This window comes from Haliotis rubra, unplaced genomic scaffold (assembly GCF_003918875.1).
Source record: "Haliotis rubra isolate DU_JTF1 unplaced genomic scaffold, ASM391887v1 Scf66, whole genome shotgun sequence".
Classification (NCBI taxonomy): Eukaryota; Metazoa; Mollusca; class Gastropoda; order Lepetellida; family Haliotidae; genus Haliotis; species Haliotis rubra.
Window position 1 is genome coordinate 2,861,066 of NW_025767368.1, and position 12,015 is coordinate 2,873,080.

Consider the following 12,015-nt stretch of genomic DNA (forward strand, 5'->3'; position numbering starts at 1 on the left):
ATCATGAAATACAAGAAATATGGCATAACTTTACTATTCCATTGTTTACTACATGCCACATATACTAATATCAAACCATCAAACTATATCAAATCATACTTATAAATCACATTGTCATGCAGTGTAAAAAAAATGTCACTGGAAAGGTGGTCCAATTGTTCAGCAGGACAATAAGCACAAATGGGGAACAGAAAAGCACAAAATGTTTGTGAGGGAAAATTAATGGAAACTTCTGTTCTGCTGGCAAAATAAATAAAAATTCTTGCTGAGACTATTTTACTGCTTCAAAACAGAAGTTCCTTAATTTGTCTCCATTATGGAGGTGTTACTCAGCTGACATCAGAATGCCAGAACAATTATCAAAATACATCAAACAAATCTGTAAACTGCATAATGAATGCACTTGAATCATTCCTGTAGTCCATCAAGATAACTGTCATCACTTGTGGAGTCTACAGTGATGGGGACACCTCTTCCTGGTACTTGGTCAGCATCATATTCTGTTGATTTGCATTCCGGTTAACCTCTCGAGGTAATATGTGGCTGCTCTGAAGTACAAAAAGATAGAAGTGTTTTTATTTATATTGAACAATTTTTTATGGATAACAACTTCTTTTAAGTGTGGCGTTTTGATAAGATTCTTGTACCATTCTTGACGAATGCTTGGACAAAGGTGAACTACCATACATGTATATCATGTACCTGCATCACAATATTTGGTCATATTTGGGAAACTGTGTTATACATCAGCGAGATACATTAACTCAGTTAATGTTTTATGCTTGTTAAAAATAGCAACAGTCAGTTTCAATGAGATAATAATAGCATTAGCAAGCTAATTTTCTTTTGGCAGTACAAACTTAAGTCCAACAAAAATCAAAGGGGGAGGGAGAGAGTTTGATGATTTTTATGGAGAAGCATGTACAATCTGAGTAAATTAAAATTTATGTACAAAGTGACCCCCTCCCATGTACAAATACAATTATGCCCCCCCCTCCACATTAATTTGTATATTTATAATTTAAATATAATTATGTACAAAATTGCTGCCCTTCCGGTACATGTGTACAAAATTCCACGACTACCCTACCTCCCAGAGAAAGCGGGTGACCCCTCCCTTAAAATCATCACCACCCCACCCCTCAAAGAGTGAAATTAATCAATCAATCAATCAATCAATCAATCAATATTAATAAATAAATAAATAAATAAATAAACATCTGTGCATAAAACAAGCACCACCCTCTATTTCTACCAATTAATTTTGTCTGAAATAAAATTCTCAACTCTTTCCAAAAATAACCTTTATGATTTGATAGAGCAAGCATTTAACATTTCAAAAGCAGAAAACATCATTGAATTTTGATGAGGATAATTGCCCATATTAAAAACAGGTGTTTTGAAAAGTGAAAGTAATAATTGATTGTTGTGTGGCCTATACATTCGTTATTTATTGTGAATGGATGAAAGTTTGTAAACTAAGATTTAGGAAAAGTTACAGTCAAACTAAAAAAGGCAAATTTTAGAATGCATTAAAAGTTGCTTTACAAACAAAACAAACAGATTTTAGCTGTAATTATCAGTATCCGGCAAGGGAAGTGTTTATTCATTACAATAAACTCAAAATCATAACACATTTATTCCAAAATCTTATTAATGTGGCCTTTTCAGATTTTGTCAAGTAGCAATCTGAATTGTTGGAAAAATGTCTGAATCTTTGACATTCGGGTTCTTCCTGATTATGCGTAATTAAAAGCTTACTTGATGTGTAAATGTCATCTTGGTATATAACAGAATTGTTATTCTTAGTCAAAAGCGTAATTCAATTGTGTAGTTTGAGCAGGAGAGGAATAATTATTTTGGGTAAAATTTCAGTCCAATCACATTTTAATCAACATATTCTTTCATAAAAATAGAAAAGGTTATGGTATCTGTAAAACTGTCAGTGGATAAAGCTTTTTTTTTTTTTAACTAAAGGTTGATTAAATTGATGGCTATACCCTAACTTTTCTGAAGCATCACATTTTATTTTCAAAATAGGGTGGTGCCTTATTAATGCACAGGGGTATAAATGCATAAATAAATGCATAAATAAATGCATAAATAAATGCATAAATAAATAAATAAATAAATAAATAAATAAATAAATACAAACAAAATAATAAATAAATAAAATAAATAAATAAAATAAATAAATAAATAAATAAATAAATAAATAAATAAATAAATAAATAAATAAATAAATAAATAAATAAATAAATAAATAAATAAATAAATAAATAACAAACAAACAAACAAAAGCCATAAATAATGAACATTCCCTTAAATGGACATTACATTACCCTAATTTTTCTGAAGCATCACAATGAATAAATAAATAAATAAATAAAAGATAAATAAAAAAATAAATAAATAATAAAAAAATAAAATGTAACAAAAGCCATAAATAATGAACGTTCCCTTAAACGGACATTACATTACCCTACCTTTTCTGAAGCATCACAATGAATGAATGAATAAACAAACAAACACACAAACACACACACACACACATACATACATACATAAATAAATACATAAAAATAAAATAAAATAAATAAAAAAACCCAATGTAACAAAAGCCATAAATAATGAGCGTTCACTTAAGCGGACATTACATATCCACTTTTTCTATTCTGCACCAAGATGTAACATGTTGCATCGTTACACTGTTACAAAACAAAACATTCATGTTTCTTTTACAAATGTTTCAAGACTGATCTCATTTTGGTGGTTTTGAGACAGTGCAATAGATATGCAGTTAGCTGCCCTTCTTGTTCAAAATTTCAAGATCACAAAATGAGGCCTATAGCTCCAGTTCTTTTACAGTTTGTACCTTCTAGTATTCCCCCCTCCCCATACACATTTTCATGAGTATCACAAATATTCTTCAATGTATGTACAAATGTAGCATTTATCAACTGAGACAATAAACCATTTCAGAAAAATGAATGACGTGAGAAAATGCCATATCTGAAGCCAAATGAGAAACTGACACAACCTCATACTTAGCATTTGCATACCAAATTATGATTCATCTTGACTTTATTAGTCCCATATACTATACCCATCAGCTAATACCTTTCTTGGTGTCATCACATCTACTCTTCTTTGGAGTCTGTTCTCCCCTTCCTGAAAAGTAAAATTATTTATCACCAAGTGCAAACATGTTCCTTTAGCATAAAGGAATGCTTACCATTATGATATTTCTTAAAAGTGTCTCAAATTGTAATAACCTTTTTGTCATGGGTTTCTCCTTCTTTTGCATCTGGCAATGAGTCTGTTAAGACAATACATGTGAAAAAATATGATATTTTACCTACTTTGGTACAAATCAGGCATCAGCAATGTTTTCATTTCAGAGGTACATATAAGAGTGAGTAGGTGAGTTAAGTTTTCACGCCATACTCAGCACTATTCCAGCTATATGGCAGCAGTCTCTGAATAATCGAGTCTGTACAAGACAAACCAGTGATCAACAGCATGAGCATCGATCTACCCAATTGGGATAAGATGGCGTGTCAACCAAGTCAACAAACCTGACCACCTGATCCTGTTAATTAAGCCTCTTCACGACAAGCATGGGTTACTGAAGATCAACTCTAACCCTTATCTTCATGGGTTCATATAAGAGTGGATCATTGTAAATGGATTAAAATGTACTGTTTCTTTGTTGGCTCTAGAAATTGCTAAATATCAACAAATGCTTCATCACATACTCTAAACGAATTACCTCTTGCATTTAGGCACTATATACCATCCATACCTGTGCTGACCATGAACTTGTTTAAACAGTGATGATTTTATTTACCACTAAGTTACCATCAACCAATGCTCATCCAGTGACATAAAAATCAGTCGAGTGCAATTTTTTATTAGAAATTTACCTATGACCCTGTCATAATTTTGTGGGTTTTTTTAGGTGTGTGTGTGTGTGTGTGTGTGTGTGTGTGTGTGTGTGTGTGTGTGTGTGTTTGTTTGTGTGTTTGTTTGTTTGTGTGTTTGTTTGTGTGTGTTATATTCCTATTTGAAATCTATGGCAATAACACATTCTCTAAATAAAACAACTATTTGACACAATCCAGCTTGATCATATAACCTTAGGAACATTGATAAGAAAGGTTACTGTCATAAAACATTAGCCCTCTCAAAAGTAGTACATATTTTAAGCTCATTGCCTAATCCTCCAGATGGCTTTAGCAAAGTTTCTTGAAAGATATTTTCAAATTCATTTGGAATGGTAATAATGATATAATAAAAGAATCACAATGAAAAGATTAAAAGGCTGAAGGGGACTGGGTATGGTTGATATAAAACATTTATTGAAGCTCTAAAATTATCCCACTCTTAGACAATAATTACTGTAAAAAATCATCCGACAATAATCCTTTCAATATACCTTATAATGATATCTTCAAGTATGGAGCAAATATTCACAAAATACTTAACATTGAAAACCCTTATTGGAAAGATGTTTAAAAGCATGGAACAATTACTGCAAAAAGGTTAATGCCGATTCTGACAATACTGATCACATTCTTGCACAACCATTATGGCTCAATCATAATCATAAAAACACTTATATTAGACACTGGGCGTATAAGGGTTTATTGACAGTAAAAGATGTATGTGATGAGCATGGATTTATGCCTTTGATAAGTTAAAGATACAATACAAAATAAAGAGGGACACAATTAGACTATAACTATCTACTTCAAATCTGACCTGATATTTGGAAAAATGTTATTAAAAATACAGTTATCATTCCTTCCTACAATTCATATATCAATGTTTACCAAAAGAATTGAAAATTTTATAATAAATTGTATATTTATATACTTATCCTATCTCACGGTATGCACCATCTCTCTCTTCTCTGACCATGACCATGTGAGAAGCGTGCTGTCAGCTAAAGTTGAGTCAAATCTAACTGGCCTCTGATCCGCCCTGACCTCTGCCTGCACCCGACATCAATGCCTGTCAATCATCCATCAAAGCGTGCGGCTCACCTAAACGATCCACATGACCACCTCTACTTGTCATTCTCGTCTTGGAGCTTCCAGTAATCTGTGATGTGGGGCAGGTCGGGTGAATCCAACGTGTGAGATAGGACAAGTATATAAATATACAATTTATTATAAAATTTTCAAATTCCTAAACTTATCCTATCTCACGGTATGCATAATCCCACGGTTGGTAGGCGGGTTGCAGATTACCGGTTACTACTACCACCGGGGAAAAGCGCTTATATAACTCAAAGGAGGCCAGGAGAAAGCACCAACTCGATATGCAAACTCAAACTTGAGATGTTTTTGTTGTTTTGTGTGTTTTTCAGGTAACCCCTTGGCTTATACAGCACAAAACTCTAAGGAGTGGGCTCGAGTTAATGTGGTTTTCAGCCGCCAACTTTTGACAAGCAAAAAGGGCCTTAGTTTGGCAAGAGAGGCCCATACACCCAGCGATTTATCAGGTGACCCAGTGAATTAAAGTCCAGGACCTTAATCTGGACCCAGTCCCTGCTTCGAAAGTATCCCCCACAGACCTGCGCTGGAAGGCGGTGAAAAGAAGGAATAGCCTGGTTGCTCCAACTGGTTTAGCGTTCGAGTACCAATCTCCTAACTTACCAAAGGTGAGAAAGGACTTAGGAGCAGAGCGGCTTTGAAAACCACCATACAGGTGTCCGGGATCAACACTTCACTGGCGTGATTGCTCAAAGTAGTGGTCAGTAGCGGAATCATCAACCTTCTCTACATGTAGTACAGGACTTGCCTCATGAGTCTTCTGAGCCCGGCGTCAAAGAGGCCTAGGAGTTCCTGCCATTGGCCGGGCGTCCTGGCTAGCAGCTAGAGCTAGGGAGACCAACGCTGTATCTGCAGAAAGCGATCCGGGACAAACATTCTGTTGACCTGTGTGGCCGAAAACAGCTCCGATGAATTGAAGTGGCACATTGGGACTAGTTCGATTTCTGCAGATTGATTAACCATCCTAATTGGCAAAGAAGCTGTATACATAAACTTCATGTTGGCGAACCAGAAGGGCATGATCGTTCTGTGCCTGAATGCAGTGGAAGTGCGATGTAGGCTCGAACACTGTCCTCTTGCGATGAAGAAAACTGGTGATAAGCCCCGTTACCCGTGTAAAGCAACCCGGGGCGAAGAAATTCAAACTGGAGAACCATGCATTGATAGTGGATGTCACCGAAGATGAACCGAAAGGAATTTCGCGATCGCCAGGAATATGGGATGTGGAGGTAGGCATCCTGAAGATCCAAACTGACCATGCAGTCTCGGCTTGATAATTGTCTTGAGGAGTGCCACCGATATCGTAGTGAAAATGGCGGGGCTGCGAAATTTCGTTGAAAGTCTTCATGTTGAAGATTAATCTCAGTTTGTCGAATCTTCTTGGGCACCAGAAAGATTGGAGAATAGAACCCTGGATTGGTGGGGCGGACCCAGGGATTCCGATCATAAAGTTTCTTGAGTAAAGTGTTTATCGTTGATCACAGAACCAGCCGATTATTTGTTTGGGATCACGTTCTGCGATCGGAAGCATTGTGGCGGAGGTTTCCCGATGACTGGTAACTGGAATCCCTTGGTTAACATGGACAGGGCGTAAAGGGTCTCCCAAAATTGTCCAATTGGGAGCAAGTCAGCCTCCCTACAGGGGAAATCTGAATAGATGCGACTGGAGGTGGAAGCTCCCAGTGGCCTTTCAATGTCAACAAGTCATTGCCTATCATGTCTCTGTGAGGTGGGCTGAGTCGGTGAGTGGAAGTTGATCGTGGAGCAGTGGCAGTTCTTAGTTGGCGACTCGATGGAGTCCTCTTCCGTGGAACCCCTCCACGAAAAGAAGTGGGAACCGGCGAAGGTCGGATTAGTCGGGACATAGTGAGCTGGTGAGTCGCTGTCTCATTGATTGCTCCACTTGTAGTTGCTGGAACCTCAACAATTCGACCCGAGACTTGTAGATGGGCATCCTTCCCTCTTTGGCTACTTCCCTAATGCGTCCCGTTGAACAGAAGAATTGCCGACCAGGGTGGGTGAAACTGGTCCGTTCTGAATCTGTCTTCCCAGGATGATAATTATAGCGGTCCTCTCGCCTCATAGCCCGTGACATAGAAGAAGAAATGAGGCAAAAAGAGATCTGGGGACGGTTTGGAATTGTTCCTGCAACTTCGGATGTATGCTTGCTGATGGGCAGCGCGCATGTCGCGATGAACATGGCCACGCTTGGTAGTTGTCAACATTAAGTTCAATGGAGCCATAATCTTCCTTATGGGCGCATCTAAATGTATCAGTTCCGCGGTCCTGACCAGAAAGGCGAATAATCTCTGTTTAAGTCCCAAACGAAGCGTGATATCATCATCTACTGGAGGAGGCAATCATAGATGACAATCCATGTACATGAGCCGATGCCAAGTTGAGGCGAGGCGCAGCAAAACCATCTTTAATCTTCCTCAAACTAGCAAAAGCCTCATCCAGGGGCGCAGTCAGCTGAGTGATGCACCGGTCGAGGAGGAACATGATAGAACCAAAGTCTCCAGTCTTCATATCAAAACTGGATAAAATGTCATCGCCAGTACTCACATAGCCTTGAGGTCATCAGCAATCCAGATAAGTAGCTGAGGTGAGTCAACAGCATCCACACTCACATCCGAAGAGACATACTTCCTGAAGACATAGGCTTGGCGTTGTTGAGCGTAGAATCTCTTGCACAGGCACGCTGGCGTGGTCGAAATCCCTGATGACTGAGTAACAGGAGATGACACTGGCTCCTGATGCTACGCCAACACAAAGGCATCAAAGTCCATAGGTTGAGGCGTTGCCCCTCAGACACTGGATTCCAGGAAAGCGGCAAAACAGATCTGCCCGTCGAAACTGTAGCAGAAGGAACTGATGAAAGTGCCAGCAGCCCCAGAGGAAGATGAGGTATGTCGCGCGGCGAGGATGAACATACATCTGATTGAGTCGCCCACATGAGATGATGGCTTTTGTGTGAGTAGCGGCTGAGAAACCTGAGAGGCGTTGAACCATGAACCCTCCAGTAGCTTGAGATCGTGCAGCACCAGGAACACCATAAGTAAGCATTGAGCCTAGTGGCCAATGGTGAAACTTCATAATAGGAATCCCTGGGTGGCGTTGATCCAATAATACTATGAGTAAGCGCCCGAACCAGGGCTGACGTGGCAGAAGTGGCTGAATTAAAAGCAGCATGATGAAGCGTCGAACTAGTAGGAGGCGATCAAAACCCGAGGAGGCGGCCGGAGCAAGCGCATGCACCAGGAGAGCGTCAAACCCTGAACACGGAAGCAAGCGTCGAACCGGGTGGAAGCGCGCGAACCAGGATGAAGCCCGGACCAGGAGTGAGTGCAGCCAGGAGTCCTAGGAAGGGTGCCAAACCGTGCATACCATGAGCAAGCGCCGAGCCAAGACCAACATTAGTATGAGGTGCCAAACCCGGGAATCCTGGGAGAAGCGCCGAACTGGGAGGAACCATAAGGAAGCATCGAACCAGATGCGAAGCGTCAAACCAGGTTCATTGGGAGAAAGCATAAAACCATGAAGCGCCGAACCTGGAGTAAACACCGAACCAGGAATACCAGGGTTAAAGCGCCCGAACCAGTAGAGCGCCGAACTGGTAGTAAGCGCCCGAATCCATCAAAGCCACACTGGAAGAGGCGAGCTCTGAGTATGCGATGGGATCCGTGACAAGAAGCTCTGCCCGTATATAATTGTCCTAATGAGGCGTCACTCGAGGTAGCGCCCGCTCTGGTTGAAAACCGCACCGCTACCTGTAACCCGTCACTTGTGATGTAATGAGTATGAGTAGTGGCAACCTCTGACCCATTAAGGCGTTGTAGTCACATTTACCAACAAGGATGGCCATGGTTGTATGTCAGATGTGGACAAAACAACAATCGTGGAAGTGGCGAGATCTTCAAAGTAATAGAACTGGACAAATGGGGTCAGAACAGTTGAAGCACAGAAAATCTTCTTTAGGAGATTTGGATTTAGAAACGTATTGCAGATTTTGTTATTCGTACGATCTAATTTAGAACGCCGGCTCCGATGGACCTTCGATGGATTCCTCGATCTCTATCTGCCTTAGCCTGCTAGCTACCGGCTTGATACTCTGAAGAATGCATGCGTCGTCAGGTTAACACATAAAACTAGCGTTTAGACCAATTGCATCGTTCATGGCAATCCACGCCAAAGAGTTATGAGGGGTCAGCTGCCGAATAGTTACTATTACATCTATCACAATGTTTGTGTTTCTTTGAAGCGTGGTGATTGGCTTTCCCATAGTAGAAAAACACAAAGAAAAACCTCTCTTAACCACAACACCGTCCACACAGCGTGGCGACCAAAGAAAGAGAATGACCAGTAGAGGTGGTCATGTGATGGTCATTTAGGCAGGCCGCACGCTTTGATGGATGATTGACAGGCATTGATGTTATTTGGGGTGAAAGACAGAGGTCAGGGCGGAGTCAGAGAGCCAGTTAGATTTGACTCAACTTAGCTGACAGCGCGTTTCCACATGTGGTCTTAGAAGAGATGGTCTACCGTGAGATAGGATAAATTTAAAATACAGTGAAGCCCCGTTAATCGGGACTCAGATGGTCGGAAGTCTAAGAATGGTGCTTATTGCAATCTATGCCTACTTATAATTTGAGATAGGATAAGTTTAAAATATATCAGTAAAATAAACAAAATTGCTTCTCAAAGGGTTCAAGATTACTTAATGACAAAAGTGTAAAAAGCTCCCGATTTTACTAAAATGACAAAAACTTGTGATTGGTACTAAATGGGAAATGATATTCAATGATTGCAATGAATTTGATTGGCTGTATATATTAAACAAAATGACAAAATTTTTCATGATATTCTTCTGATTGACATGTATTGAAAGATGTTAACCTTCTTTATTTTCAATACACATTTCTGCAAATAGTTATTTATACTAAAATATAATTATTCAAAATGGAGACCTGACTGAAAATGATTTGTCTACCGTTAGTTTGCAATGATGTTTCACTGAGGCATTTGTTGTGCTTATTAGGACTGTTGTGAAACCATAAAATTCTGGAATGATCTCGAAATCAATTAATAACTATTTACCATGAAAAATAAACATTACAAAATATTTGATTTGGTTTGGTACATTACATAATGATGTATTACTAAATCAAATCATTATCTCTGCCAAAAAACATATCAATTTAAGTAAATCCTAAAAAAATCAATTCCAAAATTCATTAAATATAAAATGGCATCAAAGAGATATTTTCTGTTCAAAACTTTTATTTTCAAGGAAACAATGAAATTGATAAATAAATTGATAAATTCAGTCTTAAGTCTTAAATGGAATTCACTCATGCCAATATTCAGCAACAAATCCATAATTACATCTTTACACCTTTTTTCGGTGTTTGTTGTTACTGTATACCTTTGACTATAGGAACAAATAAAAAAAATACATAAAAACATGGGAATGTTAAGATACAATATGAATACACTTTGTCAAACTGATTTTAAATCATAGCTTTTTTGCAAAAGAGTAACAAGAGGGGGCACAAGAAATCTACATCCTTTTTCCCTTTCAATGGTGCATAAAATCACCCAGAAGTGTAAACATAAAGAGAACATACCATTAATCCTAAAGCATTAATGAGCACAAGTTACATAATAATGACTACGAGGAAATCTTTCCTCCTCCCTACTCTTAAAAGCTTTCCAATACCTTGTAATGCCCTTGAATTAGAAATGGTACCCTGGTACTTTTCAGTGACTGATTTTGCATTTGACAGCAAAGGCTGAAGTCATAAATTCATAATAATAATAATCATAATAATGTAGCATTCATCAGTCCTTTAATGTTTGTATGATGCTGTACCTTTCTTTATAATTGACTCTGCATTATAATTAACATCAGACTACTCAGCTGTACCATAAAGCTAGTCTACAAGACTGGCTACCTCCTGGTCACCTGACTCAACATAGGGATTTTTCCTGGGGATCTATTTTCACCTATATAGATGCAGCACTGTTGTATGACATGGGATAACAGATGTGCCCACTTGCCTAATTAAATGCTAAATCTAAAAATTCAACGAATTGCCCTGCATACAGTTCAGATTGCTCCTCTTCACAGCAAGAATAGGCATCAACTGAATTCAAAGCTTTCCTCAACAAACTGTTGATCTGGACTGGGGCAACCCAACATGGGATGGTATGGTGAACAACCTGTAAACATATGAAGTTATTTATACACACAAACATTTTTGTTTTAATGCCATAATATAAATAATAACTGCATCCATGTGTTATGTTTTCTGGTAACCATGAAGGGATGCACAAAATAGACACAGATGTTGAGATTTAACTTAAAAATGCCTTATTTGACAATTGAGGTTAAAATGTAACATCAAAACAGAAAAGTCTAACTACAGTATATAACACTGCCAAAGAGGAGCATACCTGTTAAGGTGTCATGACAGTGAAAGATGTGAACTGTCAAATACATTGATTCACTCAATGGAAAAATATAAATACATCTTCAGCCATGCATGTTACCAAATGGGAAACTAGCAAAATATCTCTATAATCCTAACAAAAGTGGGGTCAATTGTCTGATTGTGACTATGGCATACAGTGTTCATGAATTACTACCAGTTTATTGTGGTGGTACCAACAGTTCAAAAAAAAGCTGAGCATATATTGCCTGACCAGTGAGTGGGAACCTGCAAGTCCAATACATCTGTTCTGTGTTTGTGGCTCTGCCCTAACGTTGATATGTTCCAACTTACACCAACAATAATTTCCTTCATATCAAGCATCAGGAAGATGCCTTTTACATCTATGACCTTAACCATGGACATGACCTTTATAGATTACATATCATATTCCAGATCCCATATATGTTATTTTGTTATTTATCTCCTACTCTTCCCTGATATTAGGGATGATGAGTTAAGAC

At 38.4% G+C, this 12,015-nt stretch overlaps 1 long non-coding RNA gene across 1 annotated transcript; it reads right to left on the reverse strand.

Moving 5' to 3' along the window:
* Positions 1-451: 451 nt before the first annotated feature.
* On the reverse strand, positions 452-11,244 carry LOC124257433. The gene is made up of 3 exons (XR_006893270.1): positions 11,167-11,244; positions 3,121-3,171; positions 452-548 (listed from the first exon to the last, which is right to left on the reverse strand). It is a non-coding gene; the product is annotated as an uncharacterized LOC124257433 (long non-coding RNA).
* Between the last annotated feature and the right edge of the window lie 771 nt (positions 11,245-12,015).